Genomic DNA, 13,233 nt, shown 5'->3' on the forward strand with positions numbered 1-13,233 from the left:
AGAGAAAGATATGAAACGAGAAATGAAAAACAAATAAAGAACAAATGTAATAAACGTTAAAGCTGCAATATGTATTTTTTTCTTTTTGGTTAAAAATAAGCAAACTTCATAAAAATCTGTGTTGAAAACTGTCACCAATTTTGGATCAAATATAATTTTTTGGGGGGTTAATTTAAACCCACAGGGTGGGTTTGTCCCTTTTTTGCATTTATAAAGAATGTAAATGAACCTGCAATTTTATGTTTCAAACAAAGATTGCTTGCAGCTTTAAAGTCTGTGTAAAGTCATTTCAGAGAATTGTTTCTTAACACAATATAAATGTTAGAAATGTATTACTGAAACACATTGCAAAAACTTTGAAATACGTAGTACTGAATTGTAGAGTTAGAGCGTTAAACAGTTTTTCCACATTTCTGTGTTCAGGATTGTTTGGGCGGGGCTAAAACAGTGGCTCGATGATGCACTGGAGCCACCAGGCATGACTCCGCCCCTAAAACATTTCCAAGCATTTACTCAGGTTGTAGTGGTATTTAAAAGTTCAGAGAGACGCAGCTTTCCCACAAGTGGGTGTGGTTTCAACACATACAGCAGCCACACCCCCAGCAATTGAGAGCAGAAAATTCTCAGATTTTGATAACTTATTATATCTACTTGATGTTTTTTGAGCATTAAAATTGTCTCAGTGGATAATAATAAATTTTTCTGTGGTGTGACACACTCAGAACACATATTTAATATCACTTTACATGGACTTTAATTATACATTGAAAGCATGTATCGTTTAAGTCATTCCCCTCCAGCCTTTTTTTAAATAGATGCCCGCCCACATTCTTTGTGATTTTCACAAAATGCCTTCCAGGAAAATTTTCTTTTATAAATATATAAACATACAAATATATCACATGAAAGAAAAAACGTTTAATCCAGTTTTGTTCTCTTTTCATCACCTCTCAAATATGGGTATGTTTCTTTAAAAATACCAAATTTTGACCAAAAAGATGAAAATTGCATTTTTTAAAGGAATTTTGTTAGAGATTAGATTCAGATAGATGATCAAAACATACACAGAGTTTAAAATATTGTTTTTAATATTGTATTAATAAATATTGTATAAATTAGTTTTTGCTTCAGTTTTTCTATAAAGTGGGTAAGAGCACTATCTAGTGGATAATAGCGGAATAACAGATTACCCTAAAAACTCATCAGGAAAGCGCCTCGTAATGTTTTCTCTTAATTGACGAGATAACTCGTCAATGGCGGGGAAAGAGTTAAAAATAAAGACTGTTTTACGAATATGAATATAAGAAATTCAGAGATGTCAAAATTCATACATGCAAAAAATATTTTGCCAAAAAACTAATTGAAAGCTACATTTATTTATAATATATTATTCGCAAAATGCACAAAAATGCTCAAAAAGCTGTCACTGGGGCAGTACCCTTTTAAAAAGGTCTTAAAGGATTAGTCCATTTTCTTTTTTAAAAAAAATCCAGATAATTTACTCACCACCATGTCATCCAAAATGTTGATGTCATTTCTTTTTTCAGTCGAGAAGAAATTATGTTTTTTGAGGAAAACATTCCAGGATTTTTCTCATTTTAATTGACTTTAATGGACCCCAACACTTTACAGTTTTAATGCAGTTTAAAATTGCAGTTTCAAATGACTTAACGATTCTAAACGATCTCAAACGAGGCATAAGGGTCGTACCTAGCGAAACAATTGTCATTTTTGACAAGAAAAATAAAAAATATGCACTTTTAAACCACAACTTCTCATCTTCCTCCTCCGGTCCTGTGACGCGCCAGCTTGACGTATGCGAAACTACGCCCCAGTGTTTACAAGTGTGGAGAAAGACCGTTCCGACGTTGTTGTATGTCGAATGATACTAATTAATGTCTTTGTGTCAATTAATTGTTTAAAATGGTCTGCAAATGTGCGTTTTTTATATATGTAACAAATGAACTTTCGTCGTCATTATGCAATTACGTGAGGTCGCGCTGGCTCATCACACAGCCGGAGAAAGAAAAGAAGTCATGGTTTAAAAGTGCATATTTTTTATTTTCTTTGCCAAAAATGACAATCTGACAATTTGAAATTGCAGTTTTAAACTGCATTAAAACTGTTAAGTGTTGGGGTCCATTTAAGTCCATTAAAATTAGAAAAACCTGGGATGTTTTTCTCAAAAAAACATAATTTCTTCGCGACTAAACAAAGAAAGACATCAACATTTTGGATGACATGGTGGTGAGTAAATTATCTGGATTTTTTAAAGAAAATTGACTAATCCTTTAATATGTACCATTTAGGTATACATTTGGTACCAATATCTAACTCTGAGGTCTTAACATGAACTTTTTAGGTTCAAAGTTGTCCTTTTTGAAAGAGTACCGACCCAGTGACTACTAGAGACCATTTATTTCTGACAGTGTAAGTTACGAATGTTTTAATAAAAATGTGCCATTATTTTAACTGGATGATGTCACTGATCATGTCTGAGCTTAATTATATTCTGAGTAACTTTACAGATTAGAAATATATTGAGTATTGATTAAGAACTGACGTGCGTTGGAATGATATTCATCTTCTGACAAGCATCTTCTTGTCAGCTGCTCGATCGAAAAGTTACACAAGAACAATATTATTCCATCAGTCACCCGCTCCAGACAAGAGAGAGAGAGAGAAAGAGAGATGATGATGAATAACACAGTAAATTGTAAATGAGTGAGAGCACAGCACAAAGGGAAGATAATTCAATGAAGACGAGTGATTTTCTCTGTTAAACTGATTTTGTCGGCCTGTAATGGCTCCGCACACAGAAGGAAATCTAATAATGCATGTAAGAACCCCGCGCGTGCACGCCTGTGTGTGTGTGAATTCCCTCTTAAATACCTACAGATCAGACATGTGAGGAAAAACAACACCAGCTCAGTGACATCCTACTGCACTCGACACTGGAAAATACTAAAAACGCTATCTAAACAATAACACCACCCAACATGCAGTTTTTAACCAGAAACACTTTGCAATCAAATTTATTGGGGGCAATGTGCACGGATATGCAACTTGACAATCTTTGCTGATCTGGGGACAGATTTGGCTCCAGGGTGACAAGAATGTGAAACGGAGCTGACAGCGACTGTCCTACCGAACACGCACATACACACACACACCAAACAGACTGACATATCACACAAGACACAAACATGCCCAGATGTACCGATGTGTAAGGTCACCAGCTGCATAGTGGTTCACCCTGCCATCCCAAAGCTCAACATAAACTGTCCCGTCAGATCAAACACGGTCATTAATGTCTTCAATATTTAATAGGAGAAAGTGATGAATCTATTAGAACAAGTGAACAGATAAATAAAGCAAGAAGCTTGGCACAGGACTTGAGATTAGGCTTCTGAATTAGATTAAACACTTATAAACACTCGAGAGAGAGAGAGAGAGAGAGAGAGAGAGAGGGTCAGTATATTGATCTAGGAAAGCACAGCAGATTGTCTACAGTACTGAAAGACATCAGACCCGAACGTTTAACAGGGTATGATGGGATTTTATATCACCTCTACATAATGGTTTCTAAAGTGCTGTTATGATGGAAGGAACTTTCTACTTACAGTGCACAGATTCAAACTAAGACCCAAATCTGTATCAACCATATATGTGACCCAGTCTTTGAAACCTTTGACATGAAAATATTTATAATTAAAAAAATCTACAAAATAAAAAGCTTCAGTGCATGTTATACTATAAACATTTACAGTAAAGAAACATGTGGTATTTGGTGATCATTGGTAAATGTAGAGACAATAATAAGGAATATAAATGTGTCCAAGAAAAATGTTCTCATCCTCCGCAACAACTTTCAATCATTGTTTAAGCCTTCAAGGAACTAACATTTAAAAAAAATTGTTGGAAGGGACATAATTGACTGTGACACTCAAGATGGCTACCAGGTAAGCAGTTTTTATTTTTTTCTCTCCAGATAAAAGTTGAAATTTTGTTTGTCATAGTACCTAGACAACTTTTTAGTTCTCATTACCGAAACATGAGTTTGTAAATGCATATATTTAATGTAATATCATGTTGCGGTAATGATCATTTTTGATCATGATAATCTAAAAAAATGTTAATAATTCTATATGAAATATTTTTTAAATCCTCTAAAAATAATGGTTATAGTAAGTTCAGACCTTAATCTTATGTGCAAAAAAATTGGCTTCAAGGACTTTTTAAAAATCTGATGATAGACACCTTTTAAGTCTGGATTTCAAGAGAAGGACCCGATTATGCGATAGCATGATTCAACGCATAATCAGCCAAAGTCCGCATATTTATGCGGGGGCTGTATTTTTTCAAATATACCGCACTTTTGCAGCATAAATAGCAGATTTCCGTGGGCAAATTTTTTTTGCATTTACTTCACACACGCGCAGCCATGTCCCCTGTTGGCATGGGAACGTTATGAAGTGACATGATTACGTGACGTGCATATCATTGAAAAGCTGCAAACAGTTTTTGCAAGTTACCGCAGTTTTTTTGCAAGTTACCGCAATTTTTGCAAGTTCCCGCAATTTCATTGCATAAAATTGCATAAATATACTGCATATTCCATCGCATTTTTAAGAAAACTGCAGCAAGATCAAAGATTTTGTTGCCCGCAACAATCATAAAAAAACTCTGGTAATAGATCACTAAAATGCATGATAATTTTATTAATAATATGATCTGATACCCCCTGTAGTATTGTTGGGCGGCCACCATATAGTATAGCTTTGGGAGCGGTTATTCAAAATATGATAAGAGCTTAACATTTCTGTCACATGCTTGAAGTATTCGGCCAAACAAAATGCACCGAATAGCTGGCCAATCAGAGCACACCTCGCTTTTCATCGTACAACGACGCGTTTCAGTAGGGCGGAGCATAGAGGAGCAACAATAATGTACGTTATTTGAAAATCCATAAACCGCATACATTGCATCACACCAAATGCACAAAATAATGTTCTTTTTAGCAACATCATATGACACCTTTAAAAACTGACTGGTACATTAAAATTCTTCTTTCCGAAAAGTGAAGACAAACTGTCTCCATCCGCTCTCTTTCACACTTTCAATTGCCATTCCCCTTAGCACAGCTAAAGCTGAGGTTTCATGAATTTTAACATCTTTTCTAAAAATAGTTACTTTTGGGTTATTCTGTTCTTCCTGAAGAACACAACGATACAGATGAGAGAACGGCATGATTTATAGTGGAATCATATCCATCTCAATTTGTTTCTTCTGCAAGCCGTTAATCTGTGTGCTTCATACTCTTTTGAAATAAACTGTACTGTACAAGTCAAATCATCAGAAGATGAGCTAGGACTGGACAATAGTTCAATATAAATGTATTTGGCGCTATATATATATATATATATATATATATTTTTTTTTTCAATAACAGTGATATGGTTTCTAGGGCTGTCAAAAGATTAATCATGATTAATAACTTACAAAATAAAAGTTGTTTTGCATAATATATGTATGTTATCAAATTGTAAAATATGTCAAATATTTTGTATATATCATGAATGTATTTAAAAAGCATTTATATTTATTTATTTATCTAGATTTTGATATTGTTTATATTATTTATAAATGTAAAAAAAGAAAAATGTTCGTAAATCAGTCCTCTTTAGAAAAAGGCAGAGTTTTTTTGTGATTGTTGCGGGCAAAAATCCTTGATCTTGCGGCACGTTGTCTTAAAAAATGCGATGGAATATGCAGGATATTTATGCAATTTTATGCGATGAAATTGCAGAACTTGCAAAAATTGCAACATTTTTCAACTTTCTTCTAAGATATATGTGATTCTTGCTAAGAAAATGCGGGGATTATGAAATCATGCAAGCACCGCATATTTTGCGCACAGAAATCCTCCGAAATCGATTTATGCTTTGAAAGTGTGGCGTATTTGAAAAAATGCATCCCCCGTATAAATGTGCGGACTTTGGTTGATTATGCACTAAATCATGGGATCGCATAATTGCGTTTTTCTAGAGGAACTGGTAAATGTATACATGTATGTGTGTATTAATATGTACATAATAATTACACACAATACACATGCAAATATATTATCCAAACACAAACTTTTATTTTGTATGCGATTAATCGCGATTAATCGTTTGACAGCCCTGGTTTCTCCACACATTTCCGTTATTTCGATATACATTGCAGCATTCTTTGTCTGTTCACGCTAAAAACACATGTTAAACGCGGGTCCAAAGCGTTTCCGTGGCGTCTTTCGTAGCTAAGCAACCATGAGCCGCCGGGACATCAAGGAATACGGAATGTGTGTTCGGAATTAAATCGTTCATCTGTACCTTGAGTCAAATCATATCATTGTAACCACGCAATCAATCATTTTGGATTTTGGAGTGTTTGCCCAGAGATGAGCTGAATTACCGATGAGAAAAATGAGCTTATGCCATCAGGTGCCCATGTTAGAAAGGGGAAACGTGCATAAGATAAAATTATGTATGCAGCTATGACACCCGACTTGTTATGTATATGATGTAGTTTGCTAATATCTAATATATCATTATGTAGCTTGCTATGCAATTACAAATGGAGCTTTAATATAAATCTTATGTAACATTAAATAGCCTAGTGCTATCCAAAAGTATGAGGGACACTTTCACTTAGGCTATTTAATAATATTTTTCCACATATTACTATAATAGCTATAATTGATAAAAACTATGGAACTATGAAAGTCAATACTGTGACTGAAGAAATCCATTAGTTTGAGATTCCTGCATTACAGCATTTATCACTGACTGACGTTCAGGTGCACCTTATTCATATTAAAGATAAGCTATAAAGTTTTGACAGTGAGTTTGGTGATGAAGTCTAATGGTTTTAGATCGAGCTGCTAACACAAAGCTTGCCGGTTTAATTCTAAATAAGGATGATCCATGAAGTGAATAAGGGTTTTGCTCTATCAGCACTAAACCCCAGACTCATTCAGAGCAACTGTACTGTAATGCCAGATTTATTAGCAGAAGTGTATAAAATTTTCATCAAGTTTTTCCCTTGATGTTTTTACACCAGCGTTCGTCTCTGGCTTATCCATGATACGGTTTCTGAAAAAAGATGTGCATATCACACAGCCGACATCAGCTGGACCAGAGCCAGAGACTGGAGAGAAGACAAACATGAGGTTGGGAAGATAAGTCTGTCTTAGTGTAATTTGATTACAGCAGATGATTAATTGTACTGCCAGCATTATACACCAAAGTCCTGACTCAATCCCCCTCTCTCCAATTGATTTGAAACATATTGCTCCCTGGTTTCTTCATAAATTCATACGGTGTATATTTATTACTGACAGTAGCAAACTGTAACAGTTTTATTCACCACACTTACAGTATAATATAAATCTTGCCAAAATGATATCTATAAGTCATGTATAATCAAATAACACTAAATTCGGAAAAGATTGTTCAGTAAAATACACTTTATTTAAGTACATTTAATGTACTATTTTCACACACTATTTCTGTACTTAAAATAGGAAAAATAAACTTAAGAGCATCAACGTGTACCCAACAGGGTTATTTTCAGACACTGTTTATTTAAAAACACAAAAATCAAGTAGTATTTGGTATACTTTATTCAAGTGCACTAAGGTACCACTGAAGTTGAACTATACTTTTAAATAGTATACTTGTAATGTATAAATTTTACACTTTTATTTGTTTTTAAAACTAAAAATGTATTTAAAATATATTATAATAATTGCTTGTATGCATTATTTTTACCTACACTGAATAAATAAAGGCTGGATATAAAATATAGTGCATCATTTTTGCATCCTTTTTTTATTAATTTAAAATAAAACTTACTTAAAAAAGTGGATGCAAAAATTATGCAAAATATTTTTAAGTAAATCCAGCATATTATTTTTTACAGTGTAGAAGATTTGACAAGTCTGCACCCAAAAATCAATAATAAAGAACTCAAACATCAAATTTACTCAATCCAGATTATTTGACCTATACAAGCTACCATTGTAGTAGTCAAGTCCAAGTCAAGACCAAGACCAGAGATCAAGTAGAGATATAATGATTACAGGTTTAAGGGTTAACTGTGGGAAAATGCCCAACGGTTAGTATAACCGCATCATTTTTTTTTTTTATTGTCTAACCATGCCAGTTTCACGGCTCGAAAACCCCTGTCCAGCATCAACCAATTCAAGCAATAACGTTTCAATTTGTGATGACGGTGCTTTACTGATTGAATTTAAATCCAAAACATTTTCACATTTAGGAAAATCTAGTTGTACAGACACATGTTTACTTAATATTGCTTTAGACAGATCCATCTTTTCTATTTATTTTCCATTAAATTACTTGATCTGATGAGTTTAAAGCTCCTTTCTACTTTGTTTGTTTCTTCAGTGATTGCTGTAAGCGCAGGTGTCGTGCAGTTTACACCTGGGTCCTAAAGTTCACCCGATTTCTCACAACATGCGCAGACAGACTTGCTGATTTCTCCTGTGTTTATATAAAAATCTGATATATGAAATAGATGAACATTTATCTCACAACTGCAAATGTGCCATGATTAATGTTATTTATTGTTTATGTGCAGTATCGGGGGTAACGCATTACAAGTAACGTGCATTATGTAATAATATTACTTTATAAATGTACATATTAATATTTGAGTTACTTTTTTAAAAAAGTAATGCGATACTTTTCAATTTAATTCATTCAATTTAAAAATAAAATAGTGAACATATTAACGTAGAATTACGGACTCCGTGCGACTGAGCGGGAGCAGTTTGAGTCAGAAATGATGATGGCAGGGCTAAGTTTAACATTTTTGCGATCATAAAAAACACCTGCAAGGCCTGAAAGAGATCAAGCCTCAGCCAAGTAAAAAAAAGTAACGCAAACATTACTTTCCATGAAAAGTAACGAAGTCAGCAATTAGTTACTTTTTTTGGGAAGTGACTTAATATTGTAATGCTAACTTTCCCCAACAATGTTTATGTGAACAAAAGTGCACTTAGGTAGGAAAAAAATTTGAATTTGGTTTGCATCAGTACTTTTTTTACATTTCTAGAAATTGATAACCATGATAATATCGATAACCGTGGTGATTTTGGTCACTAACCGTGGTGTAAATTTTTTACCGTTTCATCTCTAAGATCAAGTGTATTTGGTCTTGACTCGGACTTGAGTTGGACTCGACTACAACACTGCAATCTACATTGATTTTAAAGATATACTCTTAATGCATTTTTATTCTTTCAAAGCAAACATCTGAGACTAAGTTGCTTCTTAAATGAAACACAACTGAGACATCAAATACAATCTTGTGAGCTATGAAAGAGCAACATGATCAATAAAACTTTCCACTGAATAATCTTTAAAAGTGTAACGATCACACAAAGCAAAATGATAAGGCTAAAAATACCAACAAAACCCTTAACCAAAATGTTTGAGCAATGTAAATGCAGTGTTGCTGTAACTTACTATAACCATGCAGCTACATCAGGTCACAAAAGATAAATGAAAATCATATATCACTTATTGAATACATGTCCCCTAATTCAGCTAAATTCATCTCTACAATATACCCTTAATATTGATCCGTCTTTATAATCCCCACATCCATTGTCATGATTAATAGCATAATTCAGTCTTGTTGGTTTAGAGACACTACAGTAATTCACCATGTTAGGTCTCAGCCCGATCAATAAGAGCCACAGCCATGTGTTTAGTAGCCACAGTTCAAAGTGATGCTCATATAAACCGATGCTGTGTTTATGCCTGTATATACTTTTGTATATTCATACAGTACAGAATAATAAGAAACCTAAGCCTGAAATTACTCTGAAATCTACTGTATAAAGCTCACTGTATCACAAACAAACCAAGCAGCCCGGCAGGTAGAAAACTGCAGGAGATGAGCTTCAGTGTTCTTCTAAACATCATAGAGAAAGTGTATCTGATCAGATGAAATGGCTCTCTGTTAAAAGTTGCCCTGTGCCTGTGACTTCATTATGTGAACATGTGACAGAATATTTAATATCTTGACATCTCCGCTTCCAATTGAACTCGCATCGCTGCCTACGAAGAGCCACGTGACAGCGGCATTCAGGGAGAACGAAGGCTCGGTCCCCTTCGTGTTTGCAAACACGTAAATCCGTATCAGTGTCAAATGAAAGGTTAGGATGCCTGGGAATTTAGCCATTGTGAATTGATTAAGCACCAAATCTACTGGAAAACAGGTTAATGCAATAAAGGACAGATCTCAATTCAGATTGAAATGTTTCATTAGTTGAAAGTCTGACTGATACACATCTGACTGGAAGCTCTTGGTTTGAGTATAGAATATTCATATAAAATGTCTTTGTGAATTATGTTCTCTCAATGCTCCAATGAGATGTTATAATATATATGTGCAGTGGGGAAAAAAATCACACAGTTTGCCGTATAAGAGATAGGGATGCTTAACGATTAATCGTGATTAATCTATAGCAGAGTAAAAGTTTTTGTTTACATCATATGTGTGTGTGTGAACTGTGTATAATAACTTTGTATAAATAAATGCACACACATGCATGTATATATTTAAGATATGTTTACATACATTTGTATATTTATGTATAATTTATTATATATATATATATATATATATATATATATATATATATATATATATATATATATATATATATATATATATATATATATATATATATATATATACTTTATAAATATATATATATTTTTTTAATTATACATGCATGTGTGCATATTTATACATATTAATTATATACAGTTTACACACATATATGATGTAAACAAAAACGGTTATTCTGCTATAGATTAATCGCGGTTAAGCATTTTGGAATTTCTCTGATGTACACCAGATATCCACTTCACTTTCTGAACGAACACATCTGATTTCATCACTTGCAAAATGACAATGTTTGGACAGCGTAGAGAGTGTATAGTAGGGGTGTCAAACATATGGCCCGCAGGGCAAATAAAGCCCACAAAGGTGTCCAATCCGGGCCGCATGATGATTTATTATTAAAAATGAAATAAAAACCCTTTTATGCTTTTCAACTTAAGACCAGTGGGATCTATAGATCAGTGGATTTTACAGATGTAAAAGAGGATTTTAGAAATGTAGTTTTCACACAAAGTTATCTAGCCCTCACATGGTGACGTTATTTACCATCCGGCCCTCAACCTAAAATTAGTTTAACACCTCAGTTTTAAAGGAACACAAAGACTTTTTGGTACTTTAGCTTATTCACCGTATCCCCCAGAGTAAGATGAGTCCATACATACCCTTTTCATCGCAATGTGTGCCTTAACTCTGTCTAACGCACCCACCGCTAGCCTAGCTTAGCACAAAGACTTCAAGTGAATGGCTCCAGCTAGCATCCTGCTCCCAATAAGTGACAAAATAACACCATCATTTTCCTATTTATATGTTGTGATTTGTATAGTCACACCGTGTACAAATAAAGTACACAGTGTGTACTTTATTTGTACACGAAGCACTGCCCAAGTAGCAGTGCTTCGCCTTCTGAAAATATAGTTCCCAGTATGTATACGGTTAAAAGATGTCTGTGTCTCATATGACCTTGTTATTTGTACATGCTGTGACTATAGTGGATTTCTATCAAAATTCTGCTTATTATAGAAACCTGTTTTGATGCAATTACATGCAAATCAATAAAAAAACATAAAACACTCTGCATGAAGTTGCATCATATTCCATTTTGACAGAAAATCTTGAGATCGTTACAAAAATCTGACACAAATATGGTTTAGATCAAGTTTACAAACATAACATTTCATGTGCTGTTCAGACTAAAAATAAATTAAACAGATTTGAGTCAGATGTGCCACAAAATATTATATTTGCTGCCTGTCAGATTAAATCCTAGCAGTACTCTTGACCAAATTAACTAATTTGAACCCGCCGGCAACTATATTGCCCAAGGCCTACCAATATTCAAAATATGTATGTTTTGCATTACCATACATGTTTATATAACAACTTACATACAAGACAACCTCAGGCGGAGACTTTGACAACCTGCTGGACGATGTGTCATGCGCCGATGTTTAATTCATGATGCGACTACTCAATGTTTACTCGGAAAATATCTGGCAACCTCAAATTTTACAATGCACACTTAAAATGCATTGTGATCATATGTTAGACAAATATTCAAGCAAAAACACCTTGTTTTGTCCAAAATTGTTCCAGTAGCTCAGTGGTCCAGGGGGCTTGGCTACGCTTGGGCGGGTGCAAGATGGTGCCCGGCAGGCCCCGGTTTTATAACATTTTTAAAATACATTAATTGATAAATCATAAATCTGTGCAATTAAACATCAGAAAAGGCTGCTAACTAACAGCACTAAATTGTATAAATTATTATGTTTTTTTTTATTCAAATTGAATTTACAAATTCAAGTTTGTAATTGTTTTATGTAATGAAATTTTTTGGGGAGATGCAAAGGGGGCGCACGCCGAAAAGTTTGAGAACCACTGTGTAGCTCAACCAGTAGGGCAACGTGTTAACAGGGCAAATGCCATGTGTACTGATAAATGTATACATTGTAATGCACTATAAGTAACTTTGGATAAAAGCATCTGCCTCTGTATCTCTAGGAAAAAACAGGCATTAATGGCTTACACAGAAAACAAATGTAAAAGCAAGCAATCGATCAAATGCGAACGAAACACGTAGATGAAAAGTATTTCAGCGTTGATGTATATGTGTGACTCACATACACATATCTACTATAATATGTATGAAGTCATTAGCTGTCAAAAACTTCAACAGAAGAAAAGATGAAAGCTGTTTCATGTTTGTTCCTGACTCAAAGGATGTCTCGCACATAAACCTGCACGTGTACATCAGTGCTTATAATATAAACACTACCGTATGTACCGCAAATGTGATAAAAGATACAAACCTTGGTGTGTACGTCTGTGATCGTGTGTCTCTCTACCTGTCGGGATCGGATTAGCATTTTTCTATCAGCTGTTAAACTTGTGCCCCAAGCTATCGGTTGCCACGGCAACAGTACAGGCATTCCAGCACCTGCTGCCAGCCCTGTTCCCTGAGCAACCCATGAAATCAGTCCCTGCACTTATTTCTTTTATTTTTTTTGTTTCAGCGACTCATTTCGTCCTCAA

General features: G+C 34.4%; 1 protein-coding gene across 2 annotated transcripts in view; it reads right to left on the minus strand.

Moving 5' to 3' along the window:
• kcnh1a (potassium voltage-gated channel, subfamily H (eag-related), member 1a) overlaps nucleotides 1-13,233 on the minus strand; it is a 61,144-nt gene that overhangs the window by 25,023 nt on the left and 22,888 nt on the right. The window lies entirely within an intron of this gene.

This window comes from Paramisgurnus dabryanus, chromosome 17 (genome assembly GCF_030506205.2).
Source record: "Paramisgurnus dabryanus chromosome 17, PD_genome_1.1, whole genome shotgun sequence".
Classification (NCBI taxonomy): domain Eukaryota; kingdom Metazoa; phylum Chordata; class Actinopteri; order Cypriniformes; family Cobitidae; genus Paramisgurnus; species Paramisgurnus dabryanus.